General features: G+C 43.2%; 1 protein-coding gene across 1 annotated transcript in view; it reads right to left on the reverse strand.

The window, feature by feature from the left end:
- The window catches only part of LPIN2 (lipin 2), a 92436-nt gene extending 82092 nt beyond the window's left edge, over positions 1 to 10344 (reverse strand). The window contains exon 1 of the mRNA XM_054724017.1: positions 10297 to 10344. The gene's annotated coding sequence lies outside the window, so the exon portion shown is untranslated. The remainder of the gene's footprint in view (positions 1 to 10296) is intronic.
- Positions 10345 to 11195: the final 851 nt, after the last annotated feature.

Consider the following 11195-nt stretch of genomic DNA (forward strand, 5'->3'; position numbering starts at 1 on the left):
ACGAATTTCATGCACCGGGCCTCTAGTAAGAGATGAATCCTCATCTTGCATAGTAGGAAATGCATAGAAAATGTCTAAAATTTAAAATCCAAGTTATCCTATATAATAAAAGCCTAATATGCAAATCGACCAAACTGTGGAATGACCAGTCTCTATGATGCGCACTGACCACCAGGGGGCAGATGCTTAACCCGAGAGCTGCTCCCAGACAGCAGGCCCCAGGCCAGCCAAGGCAGGTGCCAGCGGGGGACCCCAATCGTCCTGCCGGTCACCCCACAGATCGGCCCTGATCACCAGCCAGGCCTAGTGACCCTACCAGTGCATGAATTTTGTGCACCAAGCCTCTAGTATTAGTATAAGCATACAAATATGGACTTAAATCCCACAAGAAACAGGTAAGAGTTGATAGAAGTTGCTTCTATTAAGCAGTATCAGTGAGAAAGAGACTGGTGTTTTTCATAATATACCTCAAAGTACTATTTTAACTTTTAAGCTATATATAAAAAAGAATACATGTAAACATTTTAAAGATAAACAAAACTATTATGTGATGCAGCCTTATGAAAAAAACACACGTATTTACAGAAATGAAAACTATGGAAAAGAAAAAATAAACACCAAACAAATATAAGCACTGTGGGTTTGGTTTTGCTTTTAATTAGGAAAAGCTCTTTTTTAACTCTTGGTATCAGCATATATGGCCCATTTGAGCTTTAAGTATGTGTCATTAACAAGACAAAAGAATCAGGGAATTTAAGTATAACAAAATTCCTGTAAGTTACCTAGTTCAGCAGTTGGCAACCGGTGGTCCGCGGACCACTGGTGATTCCTGAGGTCCAAAAGGTTGGCGACCACTAATCTAGTTCACTCACTAGGAGTAAGAAAATGTCCTAACACAGTGGTCGGTAAACTCATTAGTCAACAGAGCCAATATCAACAGTACAACGATTGAAATTTCTTTTGAGAGCCAGATTTTTTAAATTTAAACTATATAGGTAGGTACATTGTTCTTAATTAGGGTACTCCTAAGCTGGCCATTGCTAAAAACTCAAGGGGCCAAAGAGCCGCATGTGGCTTACGAGCCGCAGTTTGCCGACCACTGTCCTAACACAAAAGCCCTTCTTTTTTTTTGTTTTCCAGAGTCAATTTTTAAATTTAATTTAATAAATCTTTATTGTTCAGATTATTACAATTGTTGCTCTTTTTTCCCCCATAGCTCCCCTCCACCCGGTTCCCATCCCACCCTCTGCCCTTACCCCCCACCCCACTGTCCTCATCCATAGGTGTACGATTTTTGTCCAGTCTCTTTCCGCACTCCCCACACCCTTTTCCCCCCAAGAATTGTCAGTCCACTCCCTTTCTATGCCCCTGATTCTATTATATTCACCAGTTTATTCTGTTCATCAGATTTTTTATTCACTTGATTTTTAGGATCACTTGTTGATAGATATGTATTTGTTCATAATTTTTATCTTTCCCTTTTTCTTCTTCTTCCTCTTCTTAAAGAATACCTTTCAGCATTTCATATAATTCTGGTTTGGCAGTGATGAACTCCGTTAGCTTTTTCTTATCTGTGAAGTTCTTTATCTGCCCTTCAATTCTGGATGATAGCTTTGCTGGGTAGAGTAATCTTGGTTGTAGGTTCTTGCTATTCATCACTTTGAATATTTCTTGCCATTCCCGTCTGGCCTGCATAGTTTCTGTTGAGAAATCAGCTGACAGTCGTATGGGTGCTCCCTTGTAGGTAACTAACTGTTTTTCTCTTGCTGCTTGTAAGATTCTCTCTTTGTCTTTTGCCCTTGGCATTTTAATTATGATGTGTCTTGGTGTGGTCCTCTTTGGGTTCCTTTTGTTTGGGGTTCTCTGCGCTTCCTGGACTTGTAAGTCTACTTCTTTCACCAGGTGGGGGAAGTTTTCGGTCATTATTTCTTCAAATAGGTTTTCAAATAGGTTTTCAGTGTCTTGCTCTCTCTCTTTCCTTCTGGCACCCCCATAATTCGGATGTTGGTACGCTTGAAGTTGTCCCAGAGGCTCCTTACACTATCTTCATATTTTTGGATTCTTTTTTCTTTTCCGACTGAGTGTTTTTTGCTTCTTTATATTTCAAATCTTTGACTTGATTCTTGTGATCCTCTAGTCTGCTGTTAGATCTCTGTATAATATTTTTTATTTCAGTCAGTGTATGTTTAATTTCTAGTTGGTCCTTTTTCATATCCTTGAGGGTCTCACTAAATTTATCGGCCTTTTCTAGAAAATTCTTGAAAAACCTTATAACTGTGGCTTTGAACTCTATATCCAGTCGTTTGCTTTCCTCCATTTCTTTTATTTGTGATCTGTTTCTTTGTCTCCGCATTTTGGCTGCTTCCCTGAGTTGACAGAGTGGCTTTGTGTGCTAGGTGTCCTATAGGGCCCAATGGCTCAGCCTCCCCAGTTACCTGAGGTGGACACTCTTGGTGCACCCCTTTGTGGGCTGTATGCACAGTATTGTAGTTAAGTCTTGATTGTTGTTGGTATCACTGGAAGGAATTGACCTCCAGGCCAATTGGCTGTGAGGATCAGCTGTGTCTACGCTGGGAGAACTTCTGTGCTGGAGACACCCTTATGAGACAAGACTTGCAAAAGCCTCTATGCTCAGCTTGGATGGGGCGGAGTCTCAGGGCAGAGCAGATAGCCTTGGCTTCCCGTCAGCCCTGCCCCCAGAGGCCCCTGGGTCTTAGTGTCCCGAGGCAATCACTGCAAGCACCTCTAAGAGACAGCCGCCCTCGAGCTTCGCCCGCTGCCAGACAGTCCAGCATCTCCCCGAATGAGTCTGGGTCCCCAGAGTCTCGCCCGGAACTGGAGTTCAGCGCAGTCGGGAGCTTTTGTCTCCCTCTCGCTTGAGAAAGCCAGCTGCGTACTCAGTTGCCCGCCCTCTCCACGCACGCGTCCCCATAGCTCTGCCTCCTGCAGCTCCTCTGAGTCTCAGTGTGCCTTTCTCTCTCCTTCTAGTTGTAGAATTTCCACTCAGCCAGCTTTCCTGTGGTTCTGGATGATGTCCATTTTGTCTTTTAGTTGTAGTTTTGAAATTGTGCGAGGCAGCAGTTTAAGAGTTTACCTATGCCACCATCTTGGTTTCTCCTCCTCCTCTTTTAAAAAAAATATATTTTTTTATTTGTTTCAGAGAGGAAGGGAGAGAGAAATATAGAAACATCAATGATGAGAGAGAATCATTGATGGGCTGCCTCCTGCATGCCCCACATTGGGGATGGAGCCTGCAACCTAGGCACGTGCCTTACCAGGAATTGAACCATGACCTCCTGGTGTCGACGCTGACTGAATCACTGAGTCATGCCAGTTGGGCCAAAAGCCCTTTTCCATTCTATGGTGAGGATACCAGCAAAAGACTTATTGAACATTCAGAAAATTAAAAAGAAAAAGAAAATCACCCACCTTAATACATGTATATTAGAGTTTTTCAAATAGAATAAAATTTCATGTAGTTTTTTATTTTTATAAAAATCAGTTATTAGATTTCATAGAAAAATGTTAATTACTTAGCCACTTCATGAACTAGCCAGCAACAGAATTATTCTTTGCAGTTAAGCATTCATCTGCACTATTACAGGGTGGGACAAAAGTAGTTTACAGCTGTTTGTATGGAAAATAATACAATACTTAATAAATAATAACACAGGAATAAACTCTGTTTTATGTACTTACAACTTTAAACCTACTTTTGCCCCATCTTGTATATACTACGTATAGAAGACAGCTCTGCTTTCTAAACAAAGATAAGGCTCCACCTACAGGTCTGGACAACAAAATTCAGAGATAAATTTTAATGGCAAAATTCACAAGGCTTAAATTTAGAAACATGTAGTGCATAAAATTTATATACAATATTACTAACTTATAAAAGTATATTTTCTATTTTGACACTATAAAAATCACCTCCACTGTTTTCTTGGCTGGTATTCTCTCCCTCATACAGTTGGATTTGCATACACCAATGATTCAGAGAAATCCAAGGTACCTATAGAGCTGGCATTAGTCTATAAGCAGTTTATATAGATGCTTACATTAACAGTAAGTTATCCAGTTCTATCTAATAAAGTCAAAACAAAACCATAAAATTGATTTAAGCATGTCAAATAGGTGCACAAGAATTCTCATAGTCCTTGGGCAATGTGGTGGCACAGGGGCACTGGCATTAAGTCAACACCAACACACGGTTGTGTGCCTTTGGCAAATCTCTTTCAGCTTCAGTGTCTTCACCTAGAAAATGAGGCTAATATATCTACCTTGCAGGGTTGTTTTAACTCTTAAAAGAGATAATTTATGTAAAGCACAACGCCTCGCCAGAAAATGTTCAATCATGTAACTGTAATAATGACAATCTTTTGCAAACATGAAACACCTTCTAGAAACATTGTGTTTCTAAAAAGTAGGCATCAGACCCTTTTGAAGACTAAGAGTCTCTATGATAGAGTAAATAGGTACTTAATATTCATTAAAAAAAGTTGAGGTTTTAAAGAAATATAATATATGGACAGACACTTGGGATTTTTACCAAGAAAAATAATTACACTTAGCATCCCAAAGGAAGCAGAAAGTATATTCCTTATGGTTCTTCAGTAAACCCAAGTATTCCTTGACTTACGTTGGTTCAGAAGAAAGGAACATCACTTTACGGGAGCCAAAAATTTACAGGCTCAACTGTTGGGGAAAGTACCATACCACAATTCAAAGAACACCAAATTCAGAGTTCTTAATTCACATTAACTATCTGATGGTTTTACTGTCTTATTACAATACAGAATCATATAATCAAATTATCAGATGTCTTTATATTAAATAGATTATACCCAAATACCTTTTAAGGGCTCCTCTGGACACTCCTCTTTTAGAATGAGTTAAACACCAAGTCTCTAGTACAGCTGGACATACCTATTTTGCTAGGAGCAATAAGTGCCACATCATAATGCACTGAATAGATTAGAACCATCCTGACCATTATACAATTCTACTGTTTATTCAAAGGTATAAAAAAGCCTCTTAGGTAGATTTCAATTCCAGATTAACCAATGAACTTTTTGTTTATAATTATGATAGTTTCTATTTAAAAGAAAGCATCTTTACTATAGATTTAAATCAATTATCTTTCCCATCATATTTCAAAAGTAGGTAAATGAAGAAAGCCAGTTACTAAAGAAGTTATTTGTTACCATATGCCTATCTTTTTTCTTGCAGTAAAATCACCAGTTCCAACTTTAGAATTTCTGAAGGATGCTTTCCCCATCATCAACTTCTCCTCTTTTCCTAATTACTTAGTTATAGCTACTAAATAATTGTTAAACCTGCATCCTGGCACCCCTTTTGAAATATTAGTTTTTAACAACCGCGTTTCCTTATTCTTTTCAAATCCATGTCCCTTTACAGCCCCTATAATGTTACTTAAAATTTCAACTAAATTAACAAATGACCACAAAAATTAAAAATCAAAACAATGGGAGAGAGCACACCAGACCTTCAAAAAGTTTCCAATGCACCGAAAATAACAGGGCTTATAGCTCAACTACTCCAGCTTACTGCATTTGAGCTCCTTCTGTGCAACCTATGAAGATTCATCATTTCCTCTTTCCCCTTCACAACTACTTTTAAAAATCAACAGATCCTGTCCCTATGACCATATTTCAAAGGTGCCCATGTTTAAACATTCCTTCTTTCCCTCCTCAAATCCTACCTTTTTTGCTAGAATCAGACAAACCTTCAAGGCCAGCTTCTTACTACTTCCATTTGACTCCATCTCTCCCCTACTCTTTGCTCAGTTTATAGAAAGCCAAGGAGGCAAAATGACCAGGCAAGTGCCTGAAAATTAAGGGGGCAATAGTTATTTACTCTAATATCAATTAACAGCTAGAGGAAAGTCATAGATGACTTGAGAGCAAACACAAAGTAATACAGAGAACACTAAAAAACACAATATCAATACATGTAAAGAGGTGTGAGTCCTACTTCTGAAGGTAATTAAGGAAAGTGAGTACTTAAGAAAATTAAATGTTTGGGACAGGTGGAGATGATAGGGAGAAAAATGAATTGAGAGAACTGAGATGAGAAATTTAGATTTGCTAAACCAGGTGAGAACGAATCATTGTAGATTCTTGAACAGGAAAGATAAAAAGATCTAGGAATTGAAAAGAACTTAGAATTTATAAATCACTTTAAATTGTATTTATACTTTGCCTGGTTGAAAAAGATAATTTGATGTAGCTCAGACAAATATGAGTAAACAATAAATTAAGATAAGGGAATCAGACAAAAATAAGAATATGAAATGAAACAAAGGCAATATAGATGCAGTTACTGTTCATAAGATTAGAGAAGTACAGATTTTCTAAACCATTCAAATATGCCAAAAAGTGAGATAAAGGCAATGTACCGGCCTCCTGAACATCACAAGGTGTGTTTTTCTGCGAGCTAGTGTTTCTCCTCCAAAACAGTAGAAAAGCCTATTTTGGATGGCTCAGGTTCAAAATATGGCACTAAAGAGAGATGTAAACACCACATAATAAAGTTCTAAATTCAAAGGTTACAAAAATAGGTACCACATTCTAAATGGATTTTTAAAAGACCACACTTTCTAAGAGTTCCCCCTTCGCTTTTCTAATGCATTTATGTATTCTCTCAAATTATACAGTTGACCTAAATAATCTGAAAGATCCCACTTCTAACAATCATACCTCTTTGCCTTTCAGCCACACTCTCTGTACAGGGGTGAAATGAAGGTAGAAAAAGGAGTTGATGCTGTGATTGTTTTGTTATGCTTTACAAGAAAAATGATTTCTGGCTCCTTTCTTCCTCATTTCTTAGTAACAATTTTAACACCAATCTAAAGTGACAAATAGGATCACTGAAATACAGCACTGAAAGGCTTTAGAATAAAAAGAATCTAAATTGTAGTCAGTGAATCGAATAAGAAAAAAAATGTATACTTTATCATCATTCTAATCCTAAATGTCACATTAAAGGCTTTATCTTGCATTGCAGCAGTTTACATCCTAACGAATTCTTTTTCCGTTCTCCCTCCCTTTTTGTAAAAAATTGATTAATTTGAGAGAGAAACAATGACCCCTTTGTTCCACCCACTCATGCATTTATTCACTGGTTGCTTCTTATATGTGCCCTGACTGGAGATTGTGCTGGCAACCTTGGCATGTAGGGATGACACTCTAACCAACTGAACACCTTACCAGGGCTTCTTCCCTTTTGATAAACTGAAAACAGAGCAGACTCATCCAGTGGAAGGATTTCAGACCACAGGCAGACCTCTGGGCCAAGAGCTTCCTGTTGTTCCAGATCAGGAGCAGGGCTGCAGGAGGTGAGGACTGCAGAGCTCCAGTGGCCCCACCACACACAGGAAGCCACTGACTTTGGAAGAATACGCAGTTACGGTGAGTAACTTTCCCTCATGTTTGTCTTTGAAGAGCATAGGTCTCTCTCTCTCTCTCTCTCTCTCTCTCTCTCTCTATATATATATATATATATATATATATATTTTAGTGTTTTAATAGTATGTTACTAAAATAAAGAATCAAGACCATGGCAGGAAAAGTAAATTCTAAAAAGTGCAGCTAACTGCTATCAAAGCCACCAAAACTTCTTATTCAAATACCTTCTTACCAACTAGTGAGTTATTTCATCAAGAAGAAGGCAAATGATAGACCAAAAGATTCTGAGGTTCAGACAGGAGTATGTATAACTTACTTATAAAAGAAGGAAATAAAAAAGATAAAAACGGGTTTTCAAAATAAAGCCACTGCCTAGTGATTGGGCAAGTCACTATAAACACATGCACACACACACACTGTCAGCCACTGGGGTCAGAGCAAAAAGGAAAGGATTTAAACAAAAGGGGGGCAGACTTACATCAGGCTTAAAGGAAAACTTCCTGATCAGATTGCTAAGCACCTGAAGGAGGTAGCTGAATCTACCTCCTAAAGAGACCAAGCTTCAGGCTAAGTGTTACTGTGCTGCTGCTACACAGGAGGAAATACGCAGACAAAGAAGCATACCCAGAGGAAAGAGTTGCTGACAAAAAGAACCAAGCTCTAAGTAAATTAAATATTAACATTTAAACTAGACATTGCAAAATATTCACTGTAATGATCATCAACTTAATTTAACCTTTTACCACCACTAATGCTTGGCACTGCCAGGATTATTCATCCAAAGCTCACAATTCAGGAAAGTTGAGTGAACTCATCCAGGAAGCGCTACCGGCTCTCAGGTCACTCGCTGGAAAGGACACTGTCTGCTGCTTCCTACTTTTATTTGACAGACCTCTACCGAGGCTCCTCTAAAAGCCGGCTCTGCCTTTGGTACCAGGCAGCAACCAGAGTCTGTCTGGTCTTCAAGGACTCCTGGTCTAGGGTAGGAGACAGTCCAGCCAGTAAACCAAAATTACAATTCACGGTGATGTAGCAATAAAGGACACAAAGCCCTCGCTGACCCTATTTGTTTCTTAACAGACGCTTTCCTATAGTGTTCAATGGTTTTCACATGCTCCCATTTCCAGTTCCCCTTAAACAGAGAGCTTTTCTTGGTCCTCACCTGTGCCAGCAAATACTAAGATCATCTCATTTGTAGCATTCTATGGCCATCTCTACCAACATTTGGGTATGGAGATACTTCAGTTTAATATACCACAACCAACTGCACATTTAATTGGGTGAAAGAAGTCATCCCTACTGCCCAACACTCTTTCATGCGTGGCCTTGGGCCGTGAGCCCTCAGGAGGCTGACTGCTCTTCAGGCCACGTGAGGATGCTGCACTAGCCCAGTGGTCGGCAAACTCATTAGTCAACAGAGCCAAACATCAACAGTACAACGACTGAAATTTCTTTTGAGAGCCAAATTTTTTAACCTTAAACTTCTTCTAACGCCACTTCTTCAAAATAGACTCGCCCAGGCCGTGGTATTTTTGTGGAAGAGACACTCTCAAGGGGCTAAAAAGCCGCATGTGGCTCGAGAGCCGCAGTTTGCCGACCACGGCACTAGGGGACCTGCCCTGGTAGAGCTAAGGGCTAATCCTTCCCCTGCACCTGCACCTGGCTGTGGGCTCTGCTGCCCCATCTCAACATCACCTGCCGCACTTTTCCTTCTTAACCCACTAAGAACAATCATCCTCATCCCATCAACAAAGAAACCATTATGGGCCACAAATTAATTTGTAAATATTTCAAAATACATTTCAATGCTGTCCTGTCAAAGCATCATGAACTTAATCAGGCCAGGTTTTAATACACAGTGACACCAAGCATCTCTACTGAGCAAAGAGCTTCAACAGGGCCTGGCTAGACCCCAAGGCAAGACATTTTTTAATTTAAACAAACAAACAAACAAACAAAAACAGGTTTGGAATAATAATCCCCAAATGTGCTTTTTAAAATTAGCCTAGCGGCTTGTTTAAAAAAAAAAAAAATACTTCAGAGCATTTCCAAATATTCAGCGTCCCAGCAATTTCTGAAAGGAGGGGTGATCCTCCGGTCCTGTAACTGTGCCTCCAAAATGTCACCCCAGATTTTCAGTAAGAATAGTCAGGAGAAAACGGTGACCCGCCGGGGTTCAAAGTTGCGAGAGAAGAAGCCCTTGGTGTAGGTACCTGAACTGGTTCCGTTCAGAGGAAGCCTGGCCGAGGGGAGGGGGCCTGGGGGGAGAGGAAGGGCTCACGCTGCGGAGCCGGTCCGCAACCCAGAGGCAGAAACGCCCGCGGACACCCGGCCGCACGGCGGTAACTGCAACTTCCCGGCCCGGGCCCCACGTGTCACGTGCCGCGGGCGCCCCCTCCCCCAGCTCCCCGCTCCCCCCGCAGGACCGGGGGCGGGATGGAGACGCGGCCTCCGGCGGCACTTTCCTGGCCGCGACAGGCTCGGCCAACCCTCAGCTCGGCCTCCGCGCGAGCCTCCGCGCCAGAAACCCGCGCGGGTGGCGGGGGTCTCCACGACCATCACCTCGGGCAGCGGCCGAGGCACCCGAATTTTTCGGAGTCTTCCCGTCCCCCCTCACGTTCCCCCCGCCGGCTCGCGCCCCAGCCCATCCCGCGAGCCCGTCCCGCCGAGGCGCCGGCGGGGCCGCGTCTACGTGACGGCGGCGGGCAGTGTGGGGCGCCGGCAGGGGCGGCGAGGCCCGCGCTGCCCCGAGGGTCCGGCCCGCAGGGCAGCCCTGCGCGAGCCGGAGCCCCCCAACCACCTCCGAGCGCAGGGACACAGCGCGCGCCGCGGGCGGGACGAAGGCGCGAGGACCGCGGCAGCCGCTTACCTGCAGCCGGTGGGCGCCCGGCCCGCGCCGGCACCCGCGGGCAGCCGAGGGGAGGTGGCGGCGGGACGGAGACGGCGAGGACCTGCGGGGCAGAGCGGGCTCGCGGGCAGCTGAGGGGGCGGGGCAGGCCAGAGGCGCGCGGGGAGCTCCAGCGCCCGCCGCCGCCGCTACCTCGGGAGCCGCTGGGGCCGCAGGCGAGCCGGGCGGCCCTCATGAATGGGACGCGGCGGCGGCGGCGGCGGCAGCCGGACGGCGCGCAGGCCCCGCCCAGGTCACGTGGCCCCGCCGCGCCGCCCCCCCCTCGGCCTCTCGGCCTCTCGGCGGGTCCCGCTGCTTCCGCGCCGCCGACGCCGCTGCCCACCTCCTACGCTGCGGGACTTGGGCCCCGACCTCTCTCTTTGCTCGCCGCAACCAGAGCGTTACTTTTCTAAAAATAAAGTTTCTTCTGGTCTCCATGGCAACCCTGCGGCACGTCACGTGGATCTTGGAGCCCAGTTGCCAAAAACGAATACATATTATTAAAAGTGCAAAAAAGTATAGGGCATGAATGTTGGCCACATTTTATCACCAGTAGCGGTCTAACTGGTTACTTTCTCTGGCCCCTTTCCCCGCTCCCAAATTCTATTGCATCCCTTTTTAAATAGATTTTAAACAAATGGATTATCACTAGTGTACATTGTTGTTGCACGCCGGTTTTTATCTTTTTGTGGCCTATTCTCTTGAAAGTTACGAATGGGAGTGCATGTATATTTCTTTCAAATGCCATTTAATTTCTCCATATGCATTCTGTGGATGATAATTTATACACCTTTGAGGATATTGGGGGAAAAAAGGTCATTTATATAAAGCTTCTGTGTACGAGCCCAGCGGAGGCACAGTTTCTCCCCACAGATGGAGTG

Source organism: Eptesicus fuscus, chromosome 12 (genome assembly GCF_027574615.1).
Source record: "Eptesicus fuscus isolate TK198812 chromosome 12, DD_ASM_mEF_20220401, whole genome shotgun sequence".
Taxonomy (NCBI): domain Eukaryota; kingdom Metazoa; phylum Chordata; class Mammalia; order Chiroptera; family Vespertilionidae; genus Eptesicus; species Eptesicus fuscus.